The sequence below is a fragment of the Nycticebus coucang genome, chromosome 2 (assembly GCF_027406575.1).
Source record: "Nycticebus coucang isolate mNycCou1 chromosome 2, mNycCou1.pri, whole genome shotgun sequence".
Lineage (NCBI taxonomy): Eukaryota > Metazoa > Chordata > Mammalia > Primates > Lorisidae > Nycticebus > Nycticebus coucang.
This window is the reverse complement of record NC_069781.1, coordinates 134,570,849-134,593,148: the sequence shown is the minus strand read 5'-3', so window position 1 is coordinate 134,593,148 and position 22,300 is coordinate 134,570,849. Positions and strand designations below refer to the sequence as shown.

Sequence of the window (22,300 nt, the reverse complement as noted above, 5' to 3'; positions counted from 1 at the left end):
CACCCAGGAGTGGGGCACAAGGAGCTGTCAGCACCCAGGAGCGGGGCACTAGGAGCTGTTAGCACCCATACAGGTGTGGGGCACCAGGAGCTGTCAGCACCCATGAAGGAGCGGGGCACCAGGAGCTGTCAGCACCCACACAGGAGTGGGACACCAGGAGCTGTCAGCACCCATGCACGAGTGGGACACGAGGAGCTGTCAGCACCCACGCAGGAGTGGGACACCAGGAGCTGTCAGCACCCACACAGGAGTGGGGCATCAGGAGCTATATTCTCACAGCCTGCAGCCGTGTAGAGAGGTGCATCAGGAGTGGGTCACTGCACACACTGCCCTGGGTGGCCCGAGAGTGACCAGCTTTCTGGAAGACGCTCCTGCCACAAGGCCACTTATTCACCCTGGTCCTCTACATCAGTGGTTTTCAACTGGTGTGCCATGGAAAATGTTTAAAGACCATTAATTACATTATTTTCAAAAGCAGTTTAAAGCACAGCCTGCTGTCCCCCCAGATGCAGGGAGGGGTTGGGGCTGCAGCAGGGTGGCATGTTGGGAAGAGACCCCGTTATCAGGACGGTGTCTGGATGTGAGGTCTCTCATGCAGATAAACTGCTCACACTCGCTGCCAGTGGGCACAGCCAGGACGCCAGGGACCCTTCTGGAAGAGAGAGGGCACACGTCCCTTGAGATCCAAAAGGACCAATCAGACCCACAAGGAAAGCAGCATGGTAGTCTCAGGCAGATTTCAAAAAATCTGGACCAGGAGCTGATATGAAATATTTCTAAACTTTATTAAGACCAAAAAAAAAAAAAAAATCCAAAAACCATGAACCAAAGATATCTTCCCAGGGCTCTGCTCCCAAGCACATCACATGTACGTTCTTCCTTCAGTGCTCACAGATCCTCCGGTCACAGTCAGGCCTGTGAACTGAACTATACTACACTATACTAAATCTAAAAGACTAAATACTTCCAGGCTTCCTTCCCTTGTATTCCAGCTGTGAGCCTAGGGAAATCCTTCGCTAACAGTTCCCATGTCTGCAACTGAGTCTCCTGGTTCTTCTTCCAAATACCTATAAAACTTCTCTCTTGCCCACAGTACCCAACACCTGAACTCCAACAGACACATCCTGTTCCCCAGTAATTTTACCATCAGAATATACCATCCTCTCTCAGAAGAAAGTGCCCAAGCCGTCACCTCGTGCCTGACATTTCAAACCCTCACTTCATTCCTCCGCCTCCAGGCCTCCTTCTTTTGGTGGATTTGGAATTTCTGACCATAGTTTTTCCAGCTCATGGTGCAGGGCAGAGGGCCAGCCCTTCTGGATCAGCCTTCTCCACGTCTCTCTACTTGTCTGTTCCTCTCTTCCCACTTGCTGTCATTTTCCCTGCTCACACGATAGCCTCCATCCACTCACTCCCGTCTCCACCAAAACCATCCTAGATGCCTCTACCATTAAATCTCACCTCCCAGTCTAGACTCATAATAATTAGGTCCTTGATTTTCCATCAGCACCTCCATAAGTGGCCTCTAGAGACCCTGGCAAGGGATAAGAACTGTGCAAAAGGCACAGAGTGGGTCACACAGGACTTCAGAGCCCTTCCAGGCTCCTTCCCGGGCTCTCTCCCTCGCACCCCAACTCTCTGGGCCCTGCCCTGGCCAGCCCCTGCCCCTTCATCTTCCTCTGGACAGATGGCCATGTCCAGGGGGCTCTGGCTCTAACCACATCATCTCCCTAGGATGTCACCCCCAAAACGTTTCCTCCATTTTCCACCTGTACCAACACCAACCCCATGAGACGTATCCTAGAGAGGAAGGGAAGGAGGATCTCGCAGGAAGCATCCTCTCACATCCTACCTTCTACTTTGCATCCCTACTGCATGAAATTTTACCTCTTTCAACCATGGCCCAAGTCTTTCTCACTCATGAAGGGCCTAACAATTAGAGAGAAATCCTAGGGGGACCCACTACGCACGCAGACCTTCTCAGGGGTCTTAAGGAACTCAGATGAAATTATCAAAATTCCAAAGTGACTAAGTCACTTGTACAGGATTTTACTGGAAACACACAAACCTCCGAATAGTAGGTAATCCTCTACCTCCTCCTCCTTTTAACATAAAGGATGTTAACATTCTTTCATCTCAGGCTACAGTAAAAATCATCGACTTTTCCTCTCCTCATCACAAAGTGAAGTTATCGTTCCATGAGCTCCCTAAATAATCCAACTCCCAACAAACACAGATGACTTGCTTATTGAGGAAAATGCACATTTCCAAATATCTTTAATAACAGTGATTAGGAATGGATCACATTCTCCTATGCAAAGTAAAGGAACACAGCCATCAAACTCAGTGTGGGAGACAGAGTTCTAACATGACCCCTGGCCTCATATAATGCCCTCCCTCAGAAAGATCACGAGGAGCCCTCACCCAGTGACGCCTCTAAAGGACGTTGCCTAACCAGCAACATCTTGATTACAGTCTTGCAAAACCTGGCCAGTGGACTAGGCGGACCCACGCCCAGACTCCTAAACCAAGAGAAATGTGAGATTTTAAATGGATGATGTGTCATGCTGAGAAGTTTGTGGTCATCTGCAACAGAAAACAATTGTGTGGATGGAATGTTTGTGTTTGCCCAAAATGCATATGTTGAAGTCTTAACCCCCAATGTGATGGCATTTTGAAGTTGGAAGGTGACTACGATAGATGATGTCATGGGGGTGAGACCCTCATGATGGGACTGGCAGCCTTCTGGGTAAGCCTTCTCTTACCCTGTCTATACTCACGCACACCAGAGAGGCCACGTGAGGAAACAGCCAGGAAAAGCCCCAGACAGGAGCCAACCACACTGATACCCTAAGGTCAGGCTTTCCAGCTTCCACAACTGTGAGAAAATCCGTTTCTATCAAGTCACCCAGTCTGTGGCATTTTGTCATGGCAGCCACAGCAGACTGAGAAACCAATACATCCAGAGTGGGATACCAGATGCTCCAAAATACCCACTTTCTTCCCATGCCTCCCTGGAAATGGCAGTTTGCCCCCCTCCCTTCCCCTCCAATACCAGCAACGCTGACATCGGCTCTCACCAGAGAGGCCACATCAGAATGGCTGGAGGGAGGCTTTTCGACATCCAAATGTGGGGACGCGTCCTCCCTCCTCACTTGAGAAGCCTGCTCTGGCTCATTTGGGACCAAAGGATGTGCTATACACGCCTTGGTGTCATGGTGTGAAGGAAGCTCAGGCCCCTTGCTCCAGAACTATCGGGTCTCAGTTTGAACTACTTTTGTGGAATGCCAGCTGCCAGCTAGGGTGACACTGCATGTCCTGACGTCTCAGTAAATCTGCAGGTGGACTTTCTATCACTCCTGGGAAGAAAGGGTCATGAGTCTGGTCAGCCGTGAAATTACCTCATCGTGGAACCTTGCTTGGTTCCACTTATCAGTGCCGTTACTCAAAGTCCGCAGTTTGCAAAGAATGTGGAGAAGCAGAAGCGGGTCAGAGAAGAGTCCTGGGCAATTAAACGGCTGTGAAACCAAAGCCAAAAAGAACGGGGAAGACACAGTATCGCTCAGAGAGAGGAGGCTTCACTTTGCAAGCACGGTGAATTGCAAGAATGCCAACTCGCTCTTTTTCCTTCTTCCCGACCAGCCTACTAGAGGCAAGAGATTAAATTAGAAACAAGACAGAACTTCCTGCTGTTGAGGGTGATGAAAGGGGCGAGGAGCCTGCCAGGAAGCAGCGGCATCTTTACAGCCAAAGCCCTTCCCATCTGATTGGTACTGCTGCTTGGACACAGAGGATTGGAATGAATCAGCTCTTTAAATCTTGGCCTCTTAACACCAAAATGTCCTTTAACTGCCTACAATAAAGAATCTTCTCCAGATCATCAAATGTGGTTCAAAGGTAACTGGCGGGGAAGCAAATCCTTCTGGGATGCAGCCCTGAACGCCAATTAGATTCCTTTTGAGAAACACATGGTTACGTGCCCAACAGCTATAGTGACACCAATTAACCACCAAGACACCCAAGTCCCATTCTCTGCGTGTCTGGAGAATGAATGGTTGTTGCAAAGATGGAGCACATAATATTCTGAGCTGGTCAGAGTGAAAAAAGTCGGGCAACGGCCGTTCTGCAAAGCCGTCTGGATGGAGGCTCTATGCCATCTAGTGTCCTCCTCTTGGACTGGTTGACTACCCTTCTTGACCGTTCCTTCATTTTCTTTGATGTCGGTGTGAGTCTTACAGGAGCACATGACAAGGCCCGCTGAGGCGCACAGACCCCCAGGCTCCCCCACCTCTGGGGAACACCTCATCAGCACCCCGCCTTGTGTCCACAGCTTCTCCTCTGCTCCTTGGAGCAATTCCCAACACACCATTCCTTCTCCCAATCTCTCCCTTCCAGTCGGTGGTCCCAACTTTCTTCACACAATTTCCTCTGGGGGGCTGCATCAATGCACCAAACTCATGGTGGCCACAAGGAAAGTCACCTTTCTTCCCAAAATACTCCCCCAAGATAGAAAGCAGACCCACACAGATATTCAGTTGAAGTGCATGAAGACCCTTCTGATGACCCACTTCCACTTAATTCATAGGAAATATAGTTTCTCTAACTTATTCTTTTCTCTAGCTTACTTTATTGTAAGAATAAAATATTATGAAAATATAGCTTATAGGACATCTAACATACAAAACATGTGTTAACCGGCTATGTAATCAACAGTGGGCTGTCAGCAAAGGTTTTGGGGAGTCAGAAGTTATACACGGATTTTAAACTGCCCTGGAGATCAAACACCATCAAACCCACATGTCATCCAAGGATCAATTGTGCTATCATAATTTTTCAATGTATTTATTTTGTAACCAGATAATGTACTGAATTCTTTTATGGTTTCTTATTCTTTTTAGTCAATTCTCTTGGGTTTTCTAGTCAGGTAATTACATTACCTAATAGCAAGCACTTCAACGTACTTCCCCCAAGACAAAGCAGAACTGTACAGCCTTTGATCCTTCTTAAGCAAGTAAAACTATAAATTGATGAAAGATTAAAAAAAAAATCCATGAATGCTATGTTTTAAAATATTCCAAATAATTCATGAGTCAAAAGAAGGTCCAAGGTAAAACACACCCCAGTCTGTTCAGCTGCAACACGTTTTTTTTTCATCTATTTTTTCTTTAAAAATATGGAACGCTTCACGAATTTGCGTGTCATCCTTGCGCAGGGGCCATGCTAATCTTCTCTGTATGCAACGCATGTTTCTTATGCACTTGATACCAAACTCACATGTCCCAGCGCCCTACTCTGGGAGATGCCGCCTTCTCAACAGGGAAGAGATAATTAACTAGGAAATTAGGGGACTTTCTACACCCACCACTACACTTTGTTGTTTAACATATTGTTAAGTAGCACATACACTGTCATAATATACAGGATGTCCATAAAGTTCGTTTGCAATTTAAAATAGTGTGCCATTTTAAACTGCACATGAACTTTATGGACATGCTGTATATAGAACCTCTCTGTGAGCTGACCACTGGAGGGACCGTAACAAACTGGTCAACATACAGAGGTGGTCAATGTACGGAACGAGGCCTGCTGTACTGATACGTACATGGAGTGTGTGTCCCATCTATGAAAATGAGGTCAATTTAAGAAAGTAGTCAACTACGGAGGTTCTGCTACATTTAAAAGTATTTTTACTTTAAAATATTTCAAGATAATTGGTTTCTTTTACAACCCTATGTACTTTTTTTCATACTTTTAAAAACGTTCTTGTAAGAAGGGGGTTCATGAGCTTTACTAGACTGTTGCGACAAAAGTTATGAGCCCCTGATCTAAAAATTCCTTTATATTCTGATAGTCATTTTAACAAATAGTCATAAACTGTCATGTTGGGTTCATTTGTAAATGTCTTACTTTACCCTCAGGCGAGAAAAATAATTTTGCTGGAAACACAATTCTAGGTTGACAGTTGCTTCTGTCAACAGTATGAAAACATTATTCCACTGTCTCCTGGCTTCCACTTCTGCAATTTAAAAAGTCTGCTGTCTTTTGAACTGCTGATCCTGGTGGGGTGGTGCCATCCTGACTCTCTGAAGACTTTTCAGATCATCTCCTGTGACTGGATAGAGTGCAGTGCCACGACAGATGAGGTGAATACATTTCACTGATGTCTTCAGTCCCAAATCAGTTTGGAGATGATCCTGGGTGGGCATGACCCAAGCAGGTGAGCCTTTTGGGTCTTGGGTCTGGGCTGTTCCCAACGTCCAAGATTTGAGGTGTGGGCGGTTCTGCTGCGGCTGGCCTTTAAGAGGTGAGTTGCTGAGTGGTGAGAGGCCTCCGTGAGCTGAGAGCAAACCCAAGCCTTATGTAGCTCCCAAAATGAAGTCTGCCAACAACTCAAGGAAGTTTGGGAATGGATCTCCCCGTCATCAGGCCTTCAGATGAAGGTGTGTCTGACCTCACCGTGATTCCAGCCTTTGGAGCCTGAGCACAGGAGGCAACTAAAATATTCCAGAGCTCTGACCCTCTGAAACATAATAGATTGGTGCTGTTCGAAGCTCCTATGCATCTGGCAATTTGCTACCTACAAGAGAAAACTAATATAACTAGCTAATAAAATGAAACAAGAAAAAAAGTTATCAACATCAGAAAGAAGAGGTCAAAATCGTTGCTATATGAAAGTGACATAGTTATCCAACTAGAAAACCTAAGAGAATTTGACTAAAAAGAATAAGAAACCTTGAAAGAATTCAGCATATTACCTGTGTTACAAACGAAATAAATTGAAAAATTATGATAGCACAGTTGATTCTTGAACAACGTGAGGGTTTAATGGTGTTGACCCCCAGGCAATTTAAAATCCGTGTATAATTTCTGACTCCCCCAAAACTTTACTAATAGCCCACTGTTGATAATACCGTCAGTTAACACATATTTTGTATGTTAGATATCTTATACACTGTATTTCCACAATACAATAAAGTAAGCTAAAGAAAAGCAAATGTTGGTAAGAAAATAATAAGTTAGACACACTGCATTTCCTATGAGTCATCAGAAGGAAGTGGGTCATCAGAAGGGTCTGCATGCTCATCATCTTCAGGTTGAGTATTTGGAGGAGGAGAAGGAGGCTGAGTAAGTGGAGGGCTGCCTCAGGAAGGGGCAAGGCTGACTGCAGACCAGAAAATACTATAAATATGCATGTACTACATAAATATCAAAGTTGATTTAATAGCCTTTTATTACTACCCTCGGTTCAGGTTTTTGCAGCAAATATCCAAGTGGTGGGTCACGGGTCAACTGTAGTTACATTATTGCAAACTGACTGTGCGCCTGACACCTGCAAAGTTTTAATGCTTCAAATCTTCATCCTGACAACCCTGAAAGGCACGTGTGAGAGCAGTTAAGTGACCTGCCCTGTGTTACAGTGAAGGCATGGTTAGGAGACATGTTTTTTTCTTTCTTTCTTTTTTTTTTTTTTGGAGAAAGAGTCTCATTTTGTCACCCTGAGTAGAGTGCCATGGTGTCACAGCTAACAGCAACCTCCAACTCTTGGGCTTAAGCAATTCTCTTGCCTCAGGCAGCGCCTGTGGCTCAAGGAGTAGGGTGCCGGTCCCATATGCCAGAGGTGGTGGGTTCAAACCTAGCCCCAGCCAAAAACCACAAAAAAAAAAAAAAAAATTCTCTTGCCTCAGCCTCCCAAATAGCTGGGACTACAGGTGCCCACCACAACGCCCAGCTATTTTTTTGCTGTTGTTGTTGCAGTTGTCATTGTTGTTTAGCTGGCAGGGGCCTCAGTGCACATGGAACCTGCCAGCCTCAGTGCACGTGGCCAATACCATAACCACTGTGTAACCACTGTGCTACGGGCACCGAGCCAGGAGACATGTTCTTAAACTTAAATGCCAGGAAATATTAGTTAGAAATGAGAATAAATTAAATATTCCATTTATAACAATAAGCAAAAAGACATGACATATTAAAATAAATGGTGCTAACAGGAAATAACACCAAGACAATCTTAAATATCTACTAGGGAACATAAAAGATTTCATTATTATATGGAGAAAAAAACATTTTTAAGTAGAAAGACTAAATAATGTATAAATTCCATGCCATTCTAATTAAATACTAAAAAGGGGGAAAGAAAATCTATGCAATAAAAAGCGCTACGGCAACTGGCTAGCCACTTGGAAGGACATGAAACTTAATCTCAACCTCAAGTTTATACTAAAATAATCTCCAGGAAAATAAAAGAGTAAAGCATACATTAAAACACAAATGTTCTAAAAGAAAATGGGTGAAATTTAAAAAAAATCTTTAAGTCTGGGCGGCACCTGTGGCTCAGTGAGCTGGGCGCCGGCCCCATATGCCGAGGGTGGCGGGTTTGAACCCAGCCCCGGCCAAACTGCAATAAAAAAAATAGCCGGGCGTTATGGCGGGTGCCTGTGGTCCCAGCTGCTCGGGAGGCTGAGGCAAGAGAATCGCGTAGGCCCAAGAGTTAGAGGTTGCTGTGAGCTGTGTGATGCCACGGCACTCTACTGAGGGCGGTACAGTGAGACTCTGTCTCTACAAAAAAAAAAAAAATCTTCAAGTCAGCCTTTGGAAGTATGACACAGTATTGACTTAGTATCAAGAGTCATAATAGAAAAGATAGACAAATTTTTAATTTTTGATTAGGCTTTTTTAAAAAGAACACTGGTATATGGCAGAAGGACCCTTTGTTCTAAATTGCAGGGCCTGCTGTCTGGGAAGTGCAGGTCTGTGCCTCTGACATGTAAGGCAGAAGCCTCCCCTGCAGATAGGGGTAGAATCCCATCCCCACCCCAATATCGACCTTGGCCATGGGACCTGCCTGTCCATCACCCCCGAGGCCATCAGCTGTATTCCCTGTTCCCTCTTGTTCTCTTCTTGTCCACGTGGTCACTGCCCCTTCAAGCCCAAGCCCCACAATGGACACACGGCACAGACCCAAACCCAAACAGAAGCCTGTTACCCAATATGGAGCCCCAAAAGCTGCCCCGTAGACCCAGACGGGAAAACAAGGCCTCCCTACTGTCCACCACTGAATTATTGTGGCAAGAGCCAAACCTATTTGTGCTTTAGAAAGAACACAAAATCAAAGACTGATTTCAAACTGGAAAATGGCTGAATACTGTGAATAGGACATTTCCCCCCTCCCCCTTTTTGAGACAGAGTCTCACTTTATCGCCCTCAGTACAGTTCTGTGGCGTCACAGTTCACAGCAACCTCCAACTCCTGGGCTTAGGTGATTCTCTTGCCTCAGCCTCCCGAGTAGCTGGACTACAGGCGTCCACCACAACGCCCAGCTATTTTTTGTTGCAGTTTGGTGGGAGCCGGTTTCAAACCCGCCACCCTCGGTATATGGGGCCAGCGCCCTACCCACTGAGCCACAGGTGCCATCCACTGTTTCATATTTTTTAAAGCAAATCAAAACAGTACGATAAATATTTTTTATCCATCAAACTGGCAACATTTTGGTGATGTTTTGATAGAACTCAAGGATGACGAAGGGCAGAAAGAAAAACTTTTGTTCCCATCAGAACCTGGGCTGGAAGGACAACAAAACATTTTTGGTAATGGGATAATTTGAGGGAGCTCTCCGTGGGGACAATTTCATAATATCTCTCAAAATAAAAAAAAATATATGCTCATACTCAGTGATTTCGCTACTGGGAATTCTGCCTCGACATTTATACAAGGATATTTGCTGCAAAAACCTAAACCAGTGGGTAGCAATAAAAACAGTTAAATATACTTTGATATTTAGGTATTACATGTGAACATGCATTATGAAGTCCGAGGTAGAACTGTTTATGCTGATGTGGAATCATCTCAAAGATAAATAAAGCAAGACGTAATCCAGTGTGCACTGAAGGACCCCATCTGTGTAAAGAAAAAGACAGATGCTGGTACAGCAGACACATCTCACACCAGAAAGATGCACAGGAAATCAACAACAAAAAACTGGAAGGATGTGGAGAAAAGGGAACACTTCTACACTGCTGGTGGAAATGCAAATTAATACATTCCTTTTGGAAAGATACTTGGAGAACACTTAGAGATCTAAAAATAGACCTGCCATTCAATCCTATAATTCCTCTACTAGGCATATACCCAGAAGACCAAAAATCACATCATAACAAAGATATTTGTACCAGAATGTTTATTGCAGCCCAATTCATAATTACTAAGTCATGGAAAAAGCCCAAGTGCCCATTGATCTACGAATGGATTAATAAGTTATGGTATATGTACACCATGGAATATTATGCAGCCTTAAAGAAAGATGGAGACTTTACCTCTTTCATGTTTACATGGATGGAGCTGGAACATATTCTTCTAAGTATCTCAAAAATGGAAGAAAAAGTATCCAATGTACTCAGCCCTACTATGAAACTAATTTATGGCTTTCACAGGAAAGCTATAACCCAATTATAACCTAAAAATAGGGGGAAGGGAGAAAAGGAGAGGAAGGAGGGGGGCGGAGGGAGGGTGATTGGTGGGATTACACCTGCGGTGCATCTTACAAGGGTGTATGTGAAACTTAGTAAATGTAGAATGTAAATGTCTTAACACGATAACTAGAAAATGCCAGGAAGGCTATGTTAAGGCTTCCAGTGTGATGAAAATGTGCCAAACAGTCTATGAAACCAGTGTATGGTGCCCCATGATCGCATTAATATACATAGCTATGATTTAATAAAAAAAAAACTAACAAAAAACTGGAGCAGGGAGGAGCTGGGAGAAGACTTGCTTTTAAACATGTAACTTTCTGTGGTATTAATCTTTAATCTGCCATGTATTATGGTATGCATATTTAAACCACGCATACTATCGAACCTATAAATCCTCTTCTAAGCATTTCCAGTATTAACTGAAGGATTATCTCTCATTTTGAAAACTGGAAACGACCTAAGTGTTCGGCAAGAGGAAATTGCTTGTATTTATCGGGTCCTTCCCAAATGCTGCCATTAAATCATGTTGCCGGAGAATATTTAATGCCATATAGAAATGTTCGCACTAAATGAAAGAAAAAGAAGCAGCATGGGGTAAGCAGGCTAAAAGACGGTTTGGAAGGCAGATAAGTTCCCTTCTGTTAAATAAACAGATACAGACATCAACATGCAAATACACAAAAACCTGCAGCCCATCTCAACATCACCACAGGTGTCTCTGGACGGTGGGGTTTTGCTTTCCTCTTTGCACTTTTCTTTCTTTCTTTCTTTATTTATTTTTTGGAGACAAGAGTCTCACTCCATTGCCCTGCGTAGAGAGCCGTGGCTCCCAGCTCACAGCAACCTCAAACACCTGGGCTTGAACAATCCAGTCCTCCTGGCTCAACCTCCCAAGTATCTGGGACTACAGGAGTATACCTCTACACCCTGCTGGTTTTTCTTTTCTTTTTTTTTTTTTTTTTTCAGTAGAGTCAGGGTCTTACTCTTGTTCAGGCTGATCTTGAACTCCTGAGCTCAAGCAAGTCACCCGCCTGAGCCTCCCAGAGTGCTAGGATTACAGGTGTGAGCTACGACCCAACCTCCTCCCTGTACTTTTCTTCTATTTCCCGTGGTTACAGTCAGAAAACAGAGAAAAACACGCTATTAAAACCCCAGCCAATGACAGGTGATTGTGCCCTCAAGGCGGGGCAGGACCACACCAGTGGGTACTAGCCCCCTAACGGTCCCTTTCTGGTTGGAGAGGCGGGAAGGGCGAGATAAGTTCCAGTGTGTGCAATGCAAGGGCCCTGGCCTCAGAATAGGTATCTATGTTTTCTGGGAACATAAGGACCATCGGCCCAAGCAAAGGGCCAGGAAACCCAAAGCCCAGTTCTGTGATGGGGTCTGAGGTGGCAGGATGACCAACAAAATGAGTGTGGGGATAAGGGACCTGATCTGTCCAAAGAGGTGCCAGCCAGGTGGCCATGAGCCATTCTATGTGGGCTGCTGCTCTTTGATGGAGAAAAATGAGAATTTTAAAGGTAAATCCAGGTCAAGGATGATTCCAACCAGCACCCAAAACTTTGCAAGCGCCTCTGCCCCTCCCCCTCTCAACCCAATCTGCATCAGGAAGATGTGAAGTGGGCGGGCAGATTGCCCTGTGTGAAAAGACGTATTATATAAACCATTTGCAAATCATTTTCATTCTCTTCCTTTAGAAGTCTCCTCTTGGCACAATAACAAAAACAATGTATTTGTTGATACAGAACATTAATTCCATTAAAGTCGCATTATGTGTAATGAAAAGCTATCAGAATATAATTACGCAAGCCAATTCACAGAGCTACATCAACTTTTAAATCCACTGGAATTACAATAGGAACTGAACTGTCGGGTAGACAAATTGCTCTTTCGTTTCCAAGTCATTATGAAGAAAGGCCCACCGTACTAATGTTACAAGCCACACGCAGTTTATGCAAACTCCATATCCCAAATCTAGGACTGTTCCCCAAAGGTGCCTTGGCCTGGGTTTTCCCAGAGCTGTCTGGTTCTCCGAGATGGGCAGAAGCCATGCTCCCATTCGTGACTTAGCCTGAAAACACGCTCCTTTCTGGCTGGGGAACAGAATACCCTCCCTGAGAGGGTCCTGCTGTATCCTGAAGGGTTCGCTGAACCCGTACACTGTCCCAGCTCAGACCCAGCCAGCCCCTTCCCTCCTTCAGCAGGGGCTGCACCAAGGCGGTCCAGCCCTCTGTCTCCTGCCCTCTGCTCTCACCTGGGCAGAGCCAATCTGTGCCCGTGAGGCTCTGAGAGGAGGGACCCTAGGGCAGGGGGAAGGGTGCCCACAGGGCACAGGAGTGCTCTTGTGCCACCAAGGCCAGGGCCACCAATGGCAAGCCCAGACTGAGGTGACACACACTCAGTCCCCCTCACTCATGGCCCGTGTCCTCCTCAGGTTTAGGCACTTCTGGGACCCTCATGCAGAGGGTGGGGATATGGACGCCTCATGCCACGCTGGACCTACCCCTTCCCTAACCAAGTGGCCCCAGCATCCCTGGAACAGCTGTCTCCCCTCCCCCTGTGATAGGTACCTGCACCTACCTCCTCCTGGTCAGCAGTGGCCTCTGGGTTGCTGAGCCCAGGGAAGCCCTCCAGCCCTCCTGGGACTGAGGCTGTTCTAACTCCTGATCTCCCTTGCCCTGGCTGGGAGAGCCCCCCGCAGCTGCCCCTCAGCAAAGCTCCCTCAACCCACCCATCTGCTGCCCTCCTTCCCCTCCAGGTGGGGTCTATTCCGGGAGGGCTCTCGCCACCCAGCTCCAACCATCTGTGCCTCTGCAGCCCCTCTGCCTGCCGACCTGTGTGGATACCCACTGGCCCTGTGGAAACCTGAGGGAGGCAGCCTGACAGCAGCTCCTGGAGTACGCCCCACCTCCACCAGACACCCTCCGGCACCAGGAGTGAGCCTACTCCCCCTCCAACCCCACTCACCCCCAAATCCATCCAGTCACGGCATCTACTGATCAACTTCCATGGACTCGGCCCCAGTTCTCCATTTCTGCCCTGTACCTGTTGTCACTGGGCAACTGAGCTCCCTTAAGAGCCCTGTGACAGCCCCATTCCTGGCCACTTCTAACCTATTTTCCACACTGCAGAATCATCTTGTTACAATGCAAATCTGAGTGTGTCACTCTCCAGATGATGCTCTGCCCGTTGGGGGCTTTCTTCAACCCTCAGGCAAAGTCTCACATCTCTAGGCTCAGAGGGTCCTTGCCCACCCAACCAGGCAGGCCTCTCCCCTGGGGGTGGGAGGGTCACTGCTGCCTCCCCTCCCCAGCATCGCTAACTAACTACCGGGAACGTGCAGGACAGCTGGGCTAGAGCACTGACGTTCCATGCGCCTGTTAACGCACCTGCCATCCGCTGGTCAGCAAATCCTGGGGCACAGGGTATGTCTTTTTCAACCATATAGTCCCCCACGCTGAGCTAGCAGCCTGGAGCCACAGCAGGCCTGGAGGTGAAGGCTCTGGGCAGGCCCAGCTCAACTGAAGCCCAGCCCCCACGACGGCCACTTCCAGTCCTCACTCCTGTCTGGTTCTGCAGCCACACGGAGGTGGCCCAGTCCTGAGAAGCAGTATGCTGACTTTTCCCTTTTATTTTGTAACAAAAGCAATGCAAGCTCAACATATAAAAAGTTAGGAAAAGAAGATAAGCCAAAGGCAGAAGTGAAATCATCCATACTCCCACCACTGTGACTTCCGTTAAAACATGGCTGGGTTCCACAGAAGGAGATTTTCATAAAAGTTGGGTCAATAACCTTTTCTCATGACAGTGTAATGCATGTGGTTAAAATCATACCTTTATATATTATATATTATCTTTACTGTCAATTTAATGGCAAAATGTGATTCCATTATATGAAAATACCATCACGTATTTAAGGAATGACCTACTACATTAGTCTATAAACATTTGGAATCACAAGCATATTTGAGGAAAAAATAGTTTAAACAAGCTCATAAAAATATGAATACATATTTAATTTTTTCTGACTCTAGCAATTCTTACATATGATTTGAAAAGACAAATTGTTCCATAGAGAGGCTGCCACTCGCAATTATTTTGGCTGTTTCTTTTTTTTTTGCAGTTTTTTTTTTTTGGGGGGGGTGGGCAGGGCTGGGTTTGAACTCACCACCTCTGGCATATGGGGCCGGTGTCCTACTCCTTTGAGCCATAGGTGCTGCCCTTTGCTGTTTCTTTTATTTACTTTCAAATGTTAAAACTGCTGCTTTGACGGATCCTGGATGTGGAAGATGAAGATCTTCATGTCCCCAGCAATCCCCCAATACACAGCCAGCACAGTCAGAACCACACCCTTGCTCCCATGTCCCCTCACTGCCCCAAGCCCAACACAGTAACAACCTACTTTCTGTAATTCCTACGTTAGATATTGCCTTTATTATTACTATGTAGCTACATGGGTCACTACAAAAGTTCTGAGACAGATGGTATTACGGTCTGTTATTTCACTTCCAAGGAACAGAGCTCACCTTGCCCATTCTGATTCACCTGTGCAAGCTGTAGCTTGCTTGGCTTATGGGTGCTGCTGAGAGGACTTCATGTGTTCCCCATTCCAGTGGATTTTAACCAGAATGACCCATAATGATCCAGAATGGAGCCACAATTAACACTATAATTAATGGGAATTTAAAAAATCCTATGACAACCTGGATGAAACTGGAAACCGTTCTTCTAAATGAAACATCACAAGAATGAAGAAGCAGACACTTGTACTCAATACTAATCGATCTAATCGATTGTTGAACTAATCGATCAACAATTAAGTGCACATATAGAAGTAAATCTCAATGAAAATCAAGCTGGGGGTCCAGGGGAGCAGGGTAGGGGTAACTTCATACTTATTTGGTACAGTGCACACTATCTAGGTGGAAGTCACACAACTTTGACTCAATCTGTACAAAAAGCAACGTATGTAAGCAAAACCTGTGTACCCCCTAATATTCTAAAATTTTTAAAAATCACAGTATAAAATTTAATTGGTATTTATTGCCTCATTTTCACTTCAATCTTCTATAGCCATTCATTGCTTAACTACATAAGGGGATACCTATGTTCTGAGAAGTGTGTCAGTGTATGAACATCATAGGGTGTTAACACTTACTCAACCTACGCGGAGCAGCCCACGCCAAGCCTAAGCTCCACAGTCCAGCAGGCCGACCACTCCCAGGCTACGCACCCATGCAGCGGGTTACTGGATGTGGTACTGCACCCAAGTAACACAATGGTAAGTATCTGTGTCTCTAAGTGTATCCAACCACAGAAAAGGTACAGTACAAAGATGGTGTTAGAACCTTACAGGTCCACCATCATTTATGCAGCCATCACTGCCCAAAACACTGCTATGCAAGATTGTGCAACTACCCAAAATTTATTCCTGGTTCTCCAACAGAACTGAGGGACTCCTCTTAGTGCGTGTGAGTGAGCACGCTAGGGCTCTATCCATTCTGGTTTTTGTGGGTGTGTCCCTTTTGGACCCCTATCACCTGCGCCTTCCTCACCTGGGTGTCCTTTCAGCCTGGGGTGCCAGCGACTGCTCTTCACCCTGGACTCCCCTTTGCCTCTTGCTTGGTCTGTAGCCTGTTTTCCTAAACTGGTTTTCTTTTTACTTGGTTTGCTCCCTAAATTTTTGGTGGACCAGATCCTTCAGTAACTTTCAAAGAAAGGATTCATAGTAGGTAAGATTTTTGAGATATAAGGATAGAAAATTTAGATTATAGATTGTTACATTATCTCTCCGAACGTTTTAGGCAATGATCTATTAAATACTGGCCTCAACTGTGGCTACTGAGAAGTACGAATGTCAGCTGTTTACCAGGCACTGTGCTCAGCATGGGCAACTCGGGAGACTGTGCGTGCCCCCCTCATACTGCTGGCACTCTTGGGGACAGAAGACCAAGGAGATTTTTTTTTTTTTAAAAGAATAAAATCACATGGTATGTTACATAGAGACACGTAAAATGAAGAAAAATAAGGCCGACCAACAGTGGGCTCAGGAGATGAAGTTCTGAGCTTTCGGGAGTAATTCCAAGAGAAGCCTGGACAGACGGGCCAGCTGGCTGCTGGTGGGAATGCTCAGACGTCCACGGCAGTGGGAGAGTGAAGTACTGAGCACCTGCTCTGAGTCTGGAACCTCTGCCTTTCCCTTCTGGGAGTGTTTCTTCCATCATTATTTTGCAGGGATCTGTTTCCTCTGGTCTCTGCAATTTCTACTCTCAGGCGGACATTCTCTCTTCTCTCTCCCCATTCCAACTTCCTGGTCTTTTTTTGTTCAATTATCTGAGATGTCGACTTCATCTTTCAACCCTTTGATAATTTTTTTAAACCTTTTTATTTTGAAAATTTCCAAATACTTAAAAAAGTAGAAAAATAAGAATCCAATTACTTAACCCGGCACCTTGATGAACAAACAATTCTGCTATAATTTGCTTCATCTCTCCTTTCTTTTTTCCTCATGACATTTCACCCCTAAATTTTTTAATATGCATATCTTAAAAATAAAAACATTTTTCTATATAGCCACAAAGGCAATAACAGATCTAAAAATTACTAAGTATGATTAAAATATCTTTTATGATCTAATACCCAATCCCTATTCAAATTTCCTAGATTGTTCTCAAAATAACACTTCCTATGGCTAATTTGTTTAAATTAGGTCCAATATCTAGTAATTTGGAATGTGCCTTCACAGCTGTCATTTCTATTAATTAGCTTTAAATTTTCAGGGTTTTTTTGCGGGGGTGAGACTGGAGTGACAGGGTCATAGCTCACGGCAACCTCAAACTTCTGGGCTCAAACCATCCTCCTGCCTCAGCCTCCCCAGTTGCTGGGACTACAAGCATGCCACACCATGCCCAGCTAATTTTTTTTCTTATAAAGACAAAGTCTCACTGTTATTAGCCAGGCTGGTCTTGAACTCCCAAACTGTTGGGATTACAGGCATAAGCCATCGTGCCTCAGTTCATTGTTTGTCCTACATAGCTCTGGCTTTCCGAATAGACAAAGGTTTTAACACAATTATGTTTTCTTCCCTTCTCCCCCATTACCCCACCTCTCATTCTTTGTTAATGTAATTTGGAATTTTAGATCCAGACTATTATTATATTATAATTCTATTCCGTTTCCCCTTTTCTTTTTTTTTTTAATTTCCACTTTCAATTTTAGTTTCGGGCTCTGCTGTGAGTTCATCAGCTCCAGCCAGGTTTAAACACCGAGGGACATCTTCAGGGGACTTTTCTTCCTGAGGAGTTTGAGGGCCATGGGACCCCAGGTATATCTTCAGCTGCTCTCAGGACCACTGCGGATTCTCAGTTGCTCAGCGGTCACCACAAACAGAGAGTAACGCCTCGGAGCCAAAGTGGGAGTCACAACTTTCTTGTCAAGAACTACAAATGCCAGGAGGTTGCCCTCTGATCCCTCATTACAGCACAGAGCTCAAAGGCCTGCCTCTTTTGAGTTATTTTGCCAAGGTTTCCTATTTAGATGCTTATGGAATCAGAGCTTGAATTCTGCATCTATCATTTCTTTCCCTCTCTCTTTGAAACTTTTCCCACGCATTTACATTCATCTCTACTAGTGTTTGGTTTTGCTTGTTTTTGCCCCTCATAGAAAAATTATTGCACTTCTCATGCATGTCTCAGAGTCCACATGGAGGGCACCCGCAGCTCACAAGGTGTATGACTCATTCTCCCTGCAGGGGCTGCTCAGGGGAAGCCAGCACCCCACAAGCCTCCCTCAGGCAACAGAGCACGGGGGGGGGGGGGGGGGGGGCGCGGAGGGTGGGGGGGCCCTCAGGCAGACGGCTCTGCAGTGCCATCAGGATCAAGAACCATACCGGCTGTGGCCAGCTTCATGCCGACTTCCTTCCCTCCCTGCCTTGCCCTGCCCGCCTCACCATGCTCCCTGCAGTACAGAGAGCTTCCTATTAGCCCTGGTCTTTCTGAGACAGAATCTCACTCTGTCTCACCCTGGGTAGAGCGCCCTGGTGTCATAGCTCACAGCAACCTCCAACTCTTGGGCTCAAGAGATAGCCCTGGGTAGAACGTCCTGGGTAGCTGGGACTATAGGTGCCACCATGCCAGGCTAGTTTTTCTATTTCAAGTAGAGACATGGTCTTGCTCTTGCTCAGGCTGGTCTTGAACTCCTGAGCTCAGGCGATCCTCCCCCCTCTGCCTCCCAGAGTGCTGGAATCACAGGTGTGAGCCACCGCGCCCATCCTTCAACCTGGTCTTAGTCTCTGCTTTCAGGGTCATACTGAGAATAGTCATGTTTCAAAGATTCTTCTACCAAGTCTCTGCACATGGCCATTGTTTAATCACTTACACTGTGGTTCATTTTTTTTTGTGTGTGTGTATGTGTGTGTGTGACATACCTTTTGGGGGCGGGACACAATATAAGAGAGACTTTACCTAACAAATGTAATCAATGTAGCCTGGTTCAAAAACCTAGAAAAAAAATAGGTTACTTACTCTATAAAATACTATATCTCAGGACCCCTCCCATTTAAAAAAATTTACCAGGGACCCTGAGAGAAGTGGGAGAAACAAAACTTACTAACTTACTAACCAACTAATGTCACTGGGAAAAAATAATAAAAAAAGATTTCAGAATGGGTCAATGATAGATGTCCTATTAGTTTATCACCCCCAGTCCATCCCCACTTTCCAGGTAACCAGGTGTGGATTGAAGATTGGAGCCTGAGCCTGCAGAAACCATAGTGAAAAGGCCCCTACTTGGTGATCCTGTCCACACCACACCACAGCACAGCAGTGAAGGGGAACGGCATCCAGGCCTGGATACACCACTCATGTGTGAAACCAGCCAGTGACAGGGAGTGGACGGCCCAGTGACACCCAGAGCATCCCCACCATCTCACCCCGAGAAAACAGACTACAGCCCTGCCCCAGTCGCATACCAGGGTCTGACTGGTCTACACACGGGAGAAGCCTGAGGATGAACAGCAGCAGTGTGGTACTGATTACTGATTCTTTGCTTTGGACTTTTTCACTTTCCTTCTTTAATCTTAGGTGTAAGATGTGATGAAGGTTGTGAAAAATGTACCCAAAAGGTAACCCAAATTAGACAAGCTGTCAAAATTGTCTTACTGGTTTACTCTTAGTATGAATATTTGGGAAAGCCTGAAGGTACCCGCATATATAATAACACCCAATATCAGATGTGTGTGCCCCCCAGTGGGACAGCTGTTTGCTACAATCCTTCTGAACCCCCAGAGCAAACTGAATTTGCTATGTGGTATACGGATATCCCTAGAAAGACAACACCCTGAGCTATAACAGAAGGAATACCTAAACAAGTTAAAAAAAAAAAAGACCATTAATAACAATTTTGCAATATACACAAACATGTGTCTTTTTATGTTTTCAATAATAATTAGAAGTCTTCCATGCAGAAATACTATATATTTCTGAAGAAGCATTTGTATGTATTTCTTTCTTTTTGTTTCTTTTTTTGGAGACAGAGCCACAAGCTGTCACCCTGGGTAGAGTGCTGCAGCATCATAGCTCACAGCAACCTCCAACTCCTGGGCTTCAGCGATTCTCCTGCCTCCGCCTCCCAAGTAGCTGGGACTACAGGCACCTGCCACAATGCCTGGCTATTTTTTGGTTGCAGCCGTCATTGTTGTTTGGCGGGCCCGGGCTGGATTTGAACCCGCCAGCTCAGGTGTATGTGGCTGGCACCTTAACAGCTTGAGCCACAGGCGCCAAGCCTGTATTTCGTATTTTGTGTTGTCATGTTAACTTTAATGCTCTGATTGTTAATGGTATACAATGGATATTTGTATCTTGAACTTTAATCCAAAAAAAAATTGCATCAGTTAAAATAAGTTTAACAGAGTCATAAAATAAACTAGTTCACTTCTTTAGAACATGCCACTAACATCCCATCCTTCTGCTGACTGTTCCCAGTTTGTCCCATCACATGCTATTCCTTGAGGGGCAAGATCTGTGAGGCTATACTGATGAGTGGAAGGGCCGGGTCATGGTCCACACATGTGTCTTGCTACAGAAAAGCTCGCCAAGTTCTTTCCGTTGTTTCCCAGAGCAGTTCCACCATGCCTACTGTCTACTGCCACCAGGAATTTTCATGCTGCTCATTGTGTGCAAACCGGGATTGTCAACCTCCTGGCAGGCACGGGTTCTCTCTGGGGTCTGCATTTGCCTATCCACACTGACGTGAACACCTTTTTATATGTTTATTGACCACATATATGTCCACTTCTGTAAAAAGCTTATGTAAGCACTTGGTCCATTTTTCTACTGAGTTTTGTGTCTATCGATCTGCGAAGTTCTTACAAAGAATCAGAAACACGACCTGCCAACACCTCCTTTCAGGGATCTGCTCACCTTCTTCATCATGTCTTTCTGAACTTGAAAAAGTTTAACTTAAATGTACTTATCATAAATGTTCCAAACATATTTTTTCAGCATTGGCGTTCTTACACCTTATTTTAAAAATTCTTCCCAGGTCTGCGGAGAAATTACACTGTGTCCTATATGTTTTAATATTTTGCCTTTATGTTTTATTTATTTATTTTTTTTTAGAGACAGAGTCTCACTTTATAATGCTCGGTAGAGTGCTGTTGTGTCACAGCTCACAGCAACCTCCATCTCCTGGGCTTAGGCGATTCTCTTCCTTAAGCCTCCCAAGTAGCTGGTACCACAGGCGCCCACCACAATGCCTGGCTATTTTTTTGTTGCAGTTTGGCCGGGGATGGGTTCAAACCTGCCACCCTCGGTATATGGGGCCGGAGCCCTACCCACTGAACCACAGGCACCACCCCACAGATTTGTCTGTGGACAACCAGTAGTGCCAGCACCGTGTATCGCAGGGCCCCTCATTCTGCATGCACCCACACCCTCTCCACCGTATCTGCACGGTTCCTTACGTATGTTCCCACCTTCCATGTTACGTTGCTCATTGATTTATCTACCTTTGAACCTATGCTTAATTTCTATAGCTTTAAAAAGAGACCTAATAACTGTTAGCCTAAAATTCCTGCTACTTCAGGAGTCTCTATAACGTTTCTTGGCCTCCAGCTCTTTCCTATAATTTTACTAGGTTGCTAAATCCTCCCTCCCCCAAAAGAATCCTATTGAGGATTTTTAATGGAATAAATTAAATCTGATTTGGGGAAAAAACAGTCACATGCACAATATTGAGTGTTCCTACCTGCTCTATGAATACAGTATAACCTTCCATTACTATGATTTACTTAGCATCTTTCAAATAAAAGTTTTTTATTTTCTGCAGACACAGTTTACACATTTTTGTCAGATATATTTCTAGGTTTCTTATTTAGTATTATTGTAAAATATGCCCTTTAAAATTTTACATTCTCTGTTGTCAAAGTATAAAAATACAATCAATTACACAGTATAATTGACTACAGGAATCCTCTGGCTAACAACCTTGCCAACTCATTCTTTCTAATAGTTTATTTGTAGATGGCTTATTACCAATTTTAAAGAGAATACTTTCAATCTTTCCCCCCATTAAGAATGACACTATTCTAGGCTGGGTGTGATGGCTCATGTTTATAATCATAGCACTCTAGGAGGACAAGGTGGGAGGATTGCTTGAGCTCAGGAATTCCAGACGCCTGATGTGAGCTCAGGAGTTCCAGACTCTAGGGCAGGGGTCCTCAAACTTTTTAAACAGGGGGCCAGTTCACTGTCCCTCAGACCGTTGGAGGGCAAGACTATAGTTTAAAAAAAAATGAACAAATTCCTATGCACACATCTTATTTTGAAGTAAAA

The 22,300-nt window shown here is 45.0% G+C and overlaps 1 protein-coding gene and 1 non-coding gene across 3 annotated transcripts in view; both read right to left on the bottom strand.

Moving 5' to 3' along the window:
* Window positions 1-22,300, bottom strand: part of ENTREP2 (endosomal transmembrane epsin interactor 2) — a 454,036-nt gene that overhangs the window by 223,214 nt on the left and 208,522 nt on the right. The gene's annotated exons all lie outside the window — the stretch shown is intronic.
* On the bottom strand, window positions 5,168-5,270 carry LOC128580064 (U6 spliceosomal RNA). The gene has a single exon (XR_008378423.1). It is a non-coding gene; the product is annotated as a U6 spliceosomal RNA (small nuclear RNA).